Source organism: Phyllobates terribilis, unplaced genomic scaffold (genome assembly GCF_046119375.1).
Source record: "Phyllobates terribilis strain yellow unplaced genomic scaffold, ASM4611937v1 Scaffold_13__5_contigs__length_258822181, whole genome shotgun sequence".
In the NCBI taxonomy this organism is placed as follows: domain Eukaryota; kingdom Metazoa; phylum Chordata; class Amphibia; order Anura; family Dendrobatidae; genus Phyllobates; species Phyllobates terribilis.
This window is the reverse complement of record NW_027362773.1, coordinates 35,453,635-35,460,639: the sequence shown is the minus strand read 5'-3', so window position 1 is coordinate 35,460,639 and position 7,005 is coordinate 35,453,635.

Sequence of the window (7,005 nt, the reverse complement as noted above, 5' to 3'; positions counted from 1 at the left end):
AATAGAACAAGTCCCAAACACTGCTACAAGCCGAAATATTTTTTCAGAGCTAGATGCAGAAAAAAATTATATTGAATTTGCAACCTGGTGGAGGTTAGTATAGCTGGACTAATAGAACTAGTCCCACAGACTGTTACAAGCTGAAATATTTTTTCAGAGCTAGATGCAGAAAAAAATTATATTGAATTTGCAACCTGGTGGAGGTTAGTATAGATGCACTAATAGAACAAGTCGCACACACTGCTACAAGCCGAAATATTTTTTCAGAGCTAGATGCAGAAAAAAATTATATTGAATTTGCAACCTGGTGGAGGTTAGTATAGATGGACTAATAGAACAAGTCGCACACACTGCTACAAGCCGAATTATTTTTTCAGAGCTAGATGCATAAAAAAATTATATTGAATTTGCAACCTGGTGGAGGTTAGTATAGATGGACAAAGAGAACATGTCCCACACACTGCTACAAGCCAAAATATTTTTTCAGAGCTAGATGCAGAATAAAATTATATTGAGTTTGCAACCTGGTGGAGGTTAGTATAGATGGACTAATAGAACAAGTCCCATACACTGCTACAAGCCGAATTATTTTTTCAGAACTAGATGCAGAAAATAATTATATTGAATTTGCAATCTGGTGAAGGTTAGTATAGATGGACTAAAAGAACAAGTCCCACACACTGCTACAAGCAGAAATATTTTTTCAGAGCTAGATGCAGAAAATAAGTATATTGAATTTGCAACCTGGTGGAGGTTAGTATAGATGGACTAATAGAACAAGTCGCACACACTGCTACATGCCAAAAAAAATTTTCAGAGCTAGATGCAGAAAAAAATTATATTGAATTTGCAACCTCGTGGAGGTTAGTATAGATGGACAAATAGAACAAATCCCACAAACGGCTATGAGCCAAAATATTTTTTCAGAGCTAGATGCAGAAAAAAATTGTATTGAATTTGCAACCTGGAGGAGGTTAGTATTGATGGACTAATAGAACAAGTCCCACACACTGCTACAAGCCGAAATATTTTTTCAGAGCTATATACAGAAAAAAATTATATTGAATTTGCAACCTGGTAGAGGTTAGTATAGCTGGAGTAATAGAACATGGCCCACACACTGTTACAAGCCGAAATATTTTTTCAGAGCTAGATGCAGAAAAAAATTATATTGAATTTGCAACCTGGTGGAGGTTAGTATAGATGGACTAATAGAACAAGTCGAACACACTGCTACAAGCCGAAATATTTTTTCAGAGCTAGATGCAGAAAAAAATTATATTGAATTTGCAACCTGGTGGAGGTTAGTATAGATGGACTAATAGAACAAGTCGAACACACTGCTACAAGCCGAAATATTTTTTCAGAGCTAGTTGCAGAAAAAATTATATTGAATTTGCAACCTGGTGGAGGTTAGTATAGATGGACTAATAGAACAAGTCGCACACACTGCTACAAGCCGAAATATTTTTTCTGAGCTAAATGCAGAAAAAAATTATATTGAATTTGCAACCTGGTAGAGGTTAGTATAGATGGACTAATAGAACAAGTCCCACACACTGCTGCAAGCCGAAATATTTTTTCAGAGCTAGATGCAGAAGAAAATTGTATTAAATTTGCACCCTGTTGGAGGTTAGTATAGATGGACTAACAGAACAAGTCCCACACACTGCTACAAGCCGAAAAAATTTTTCAGAGCTAGATGCAGAAAAAAATTATATTGAATTTGCAACCTGGTGGAGGTTATTATACTTGGACTAATAGAACAAGTCCCACACACTGCTACAAGCCGAAATATTTTTTAAGAGCTAGATGCAGAAAAAAATTGTATTGAATTTGCAACCTAGTGGAGGTTATTATAGATGGACTAATAGAACAAGTCCCACACACTGCTACAAGCCGAAATATTTTTTCAGAGCTAGATGCAGAAAAAAATTATATTGAATTTGCAACCTAGTGGAGGTTAGTATAGATGGACTAATAGAACAAATCCCACACACTGCTATGAGCCAAAATATTTTTTCAGAGCTAGATGCAGAAAAAAATTGTATTGAATTTGCAACCTGGTGGAGGTTAGCATAGATGGACTAATAGAACAGGTCCCACACACTGCTACAAGCCGAAATATTTTTTCAGAGCTAGATGCAGAAAAAAATTATATTGAATTTGCAACCTGGTAGAGGTTAGTATAGCTGGACTAATAGAACAAGTCCCACACACTTTTACAAACTGAAATATTTTTTCAGAGCTAGATGCAGAAAAAAATTATATTGAATTTGCAACCTGGTGGAGGTTAGTATAGATGGACTAATAGAACAAGTCGCACACACTGCTACAAGCCGAAATATTTTTTCAGAGCTAGTTGCAGAAAAAAATTATATTGAATTTGCAACCTGGTGGAGGTTAGCATAGATGGACTAATAGAACAAGTCCCACACAGTGCTACAAGCTGAAATATTTTTTCAGAGCTAGATGCAGAAAAAAATTATATTGAATTTGCAACCTGGTGGAGGTTAGTATAGATGGACTAATAGAACAAGTCCCACACACTGCTACAAGCCGAAATATTTTTTCAGAGCTAGATGCAGAAGAAAATTGTATTGAATTTGCAACCTGTTGGAGGTTAGTATAGATGGACTAATAGAACAAGTCCCACACACTGCTACAAGCCGAAATATTTTTTCAGAGCTAGATGCAGAAAAAAATTATATTGAATTTGCAACCTGGTGGAGGTTAGTATACATGGACTAATAGAACAAGTCCCACACACTGCTACAAGCCAAAATATTTTTTAAGAGCTAGATGCAGAAAAAAATTGTATTGAATTTGCAACCTAGTGGAGGTTAGTATAGATGGACTAATAAAACAAGTCCCACACACTGCTACAAGCCGAAATATTTTTTCAGAGCTAGATGCAGAAAAAAATTATATTAAATTTGCAACATGGTGGAGGTTAGTATAGATGGACTAATAGAACAAGTCCCACACAGTGCTTCAAGCCGAAATATTTTTTCAGAGCTAGATGCAGAAAAAAATTATATTGAATTTGCAACCTAGTGGAGGTTAGTATAGATGGACTAATAGAACAAGTCCCACACACTGCTACAACCAAAATATTTTTTCGGAGCTAGATGCAGAAAAAAATTATATTGAATTTGCAACCTGGTGGAGGTTAGTATAGATAGACTGATAGAACAAGTCCCACACACTGCTACAAGCCAAAATATATTTTCAGAGCTAGATGCAGAAAAAAATTATATTGAATTTGCAACCTGGTGGAGGTTGGTATAGATGGACTAATAGAACAAGTCCCACACATTGCTACAAGCCGAAATATTTTGTCAGAGCTAGATGCAGAAAAAAATTATATTGAATTTGCAACCTGGTGGAGGTTAGTATAGATGGACGAATAGAACAAGTCGCACACACTGCTACATGCCGAAAAAAATTTTCATAGCTAGATGCAGAAAAAAATTATATTGAATTTGCAACGTGGTGGAGGTTAGTATAGATGGACTAATAGAACAAATCCCACAAACGGCTATGAGCCAAAATATTTTTTCAGAGCTAGATGCAGAAAAAAATTGTATTGAATTTGCAACCTGGAGGAGGTTAGTATTGATGGACTAATAGAACAAGTCCCACACACTGCTACAAGCCGAAATATTTTTTCAGAGCTATATACAGAAAAAAATTATATTGAATTTGCAACCTGGTAGAGGTTAGTATAGCTGGAGTAATAGAACATGGCCCACACACTGTTACAAGCCGAAATATTTTTTCAGAGCTAGATGCAGAAAAAAATTATATTGAATTTGCAACCTGGTGGAGGTTAGTATAGATGGACTAATAGAACAAGTCGAACACACTGCTACAAGCCGAAATATTTTTTCAGAGCTAGATGCAGAAAAAAATTATATTGAATTTGCAACCTGGTGGAGGTTAGTATAGATGGACTAATAGAACAAGTCGAACACACTGCTACAAGCCGAAATATTTTTTCAGAGCTAGTTGCAGAAAAAATTATATTGAATTTGCACCCTGGTGGAGGTTAGTATAGATGGACTAATAGAACAAGTCGCACACACTGCTACAAGCCGAAATATTTTTTCAGAGCTAAATGCAGAAAAAAATTATATTGAATTTGCAACCTGGTGGAGGTTAGTATAGATGGACTAATAGAACAAGTCCCACACACTGCTGCAAGCCGAAATATTTTTTCAGAGCTAGATGCAGAAGAAAATTGTATTAAATTTGCACCCTGTTGGAGGTTAGTATAGATGGACTAACAGAACAAGTCCCACACACTGCTACAATCCGAAAAAAAATTTCAGAGCTAGATGCAGAAAAAAATTATATTGAATTTGCAACCTGGTGGAGGTTATTATACATGGACTAATAGAACAAGTCCCACACACTGCTGCAAGCCGAAATATTTTTTAAGAGCTAGATGCAGAAAAAAATTGTATTGAATTTGCAACCTAGTGGAGGTTATTATAGATGGACTAATAGAACAAGTCCCACACACTGCTACAAGCCGAAATATTTTTTCAGAGCTAGATGCAGAAAAAAATTATATTGAATTTGCAACCTAGTGGAGGTTAGTATAGATGGACTAATAGAACAAATCCCACACACTGCTATGAGCCAAAATATTTTTTCAGAGCTAGATGCAGAAAAAAATTGTACTGAATTTGCAACCTGTTGGAGGTTAGTATAGATGGACTAATAGAACAAGTCCCACACACTGCTACAAGCCGAAATATTTTTTCAGAGCTAGATGCAGAAAAAAATTATATTGAATTTGCAACCTGGTAGAGGTTAGTATATCTGGACTAATAGAACAAGTCCCACACACTTTTACAAACTGAAATATTTTTTCAGAGCTAGATGCAGAAAAAAATTATATTGAATTTGCAACCTGGTGGAGGTTAGTATAGATGGACTAATAGAACAAGTCGCACACACTGCTACAAGCCGAAATAATTTTTCAGAGCTAGTTGCAGAAAAAAATTATATTGAATTTGCAACCTGGTGGAGGTTAGTATAGATGGACTAATAGAACAAGTCCCACACAGTGCTTCAAGCCGAAATATTTTTTCAGAGCTAGATGCAGAAAAAAATTATATTGAATTTGCAACCTAGTGGAGGTTAGTATAGATGGACTAATAGAACAAGTCCCACACACTGCTACAAGCCAAAATATTTTTTCGGAGCTAGATGCAGAAAAAAATTATATTGAATTTGCAACCTGGTGGAGGTTAGTATAGATAGACTGATAGAACAAGTCACCCACACTGCTACAAGCCAAAATATATTTTCAGAGCTAGATGCAGAAAAAAATTATATTGAATTTGCAACCTGGTCGAGGTTGGTATAGATGGACTAATAGAATAAGTCCCACACATTGCTACAAGCCGAAATATTTTGTCAGAGCTAGATGCAGAAAAAAATTATATTGAATTTGCAACCTGGTGGAGGTTAGTATAGATGGACGAATAGAACATGTCCCACACACTGCTACAAGCCAAAATATTTTTTCAGAGCTAGATGCAGAAAAAAATTGTATTGAATTTGCAACCTGGTGGAGGTTAGTATACATGGATTAATAGAACAAGTCCCACACACTGCTACAAGCCGAAATATTTTTTCAGAGCTAGATGGAGAAAAAAATTGTATTGAATTTGCAACCTGATGGAGGTTAGTATAGATGGACTAATAGAACAAGTCCCACACACTGATACAAGCCGAAATATTTTTTCAGAGCTAGATGCAGAAAAAAATTATATTGAATTTGCAACCTGGTGGAGGTTAGTATAGATGGACTAATAGAACAAGTCCCACACACTTCTACAAGCCGAAATATTTTTTCAGAGCTAGATGCAGAAAAAAATTATATTGAATTTGCAACCTGGTGGAGGTTAGTATAGATGGACTAATAGAACAAGTCCCACACACTGTTTCAAGCCAAAATATTTTTTCAGAGCTAGATGCAGAAAAAAATTATATTGAATTTGCAACCTGGTGGAGGTTAGTATAGATGGACGAATAGAACAAGTCACACACACTGCTAAAAGCCGAATTATTTTTTCAGAGCTAGATGCTGAAAAAAATTATATTGAATTTGCAACCTTGTGGAGGTTAGTATTGATGGACTAATAGAACAAGTCCCACACACTGCTCGAAGCCGAAATATTTTTTCAGAGCTAGATGCAGAAAAAAATTATCTTGAATTTGCAACCTAGTGGAGGTTAGTATAGATGGACTAATAGAACAAGTCCCACCCACTGCTACAAACCAAAATAATTTTTCGGAGCTAGATGCAGAAAAAAATTATATTGAATTTGCAACCTGGTGGAGGTTAGTATAGATAGACTGATAGAACAAGTACCACACACTGCTACAAGCCAAAATATTTTTTCAGAGCTAGATGCAGAAAAAAATTATATTGAATTTGCAACCTGGTGGAGGTTAGTATAGATGGACTAATAGAACAAGTCCCACACATTGCTACAAGCCGAAATATTTTGTCAGAGCTAAATGCAGAAAAAAATGATATTGAATTTGCAACCTGGTGGAGGTTAGTATAGATGGACTAATAGAACATGTCCCACACACTGCTACAAGCCAAAATGTTTTTTCGGAGCTAGATGCAGAAAAAAATTGTATTGAATTTGCAACCTGGTGGAGGTTAGTATACATGTATTAATAGAACAAGTCCCACTCACTTCTACAAGCCGAAAAAATTTTTCAGAGCTAGATGCATAAAAAAATTGTATTGAATTTGCAACCTGGTGGAGGTTAGTATACATGGACTAATAGAACATGTCCCACACACTGCTCCAAGCCGAAATATTTTTTCAGAGCTAGATGCAGAAAAAAATTATCTTGAATTTGCAAACTGGTGGAGGTTAGTATAGATGGACTAATAGAACAAGTCCCACACACTGCTACAAGCCAAAATATTTTTTCAGAGCTAGATGCAGAAAAAAATTAAATTGCATT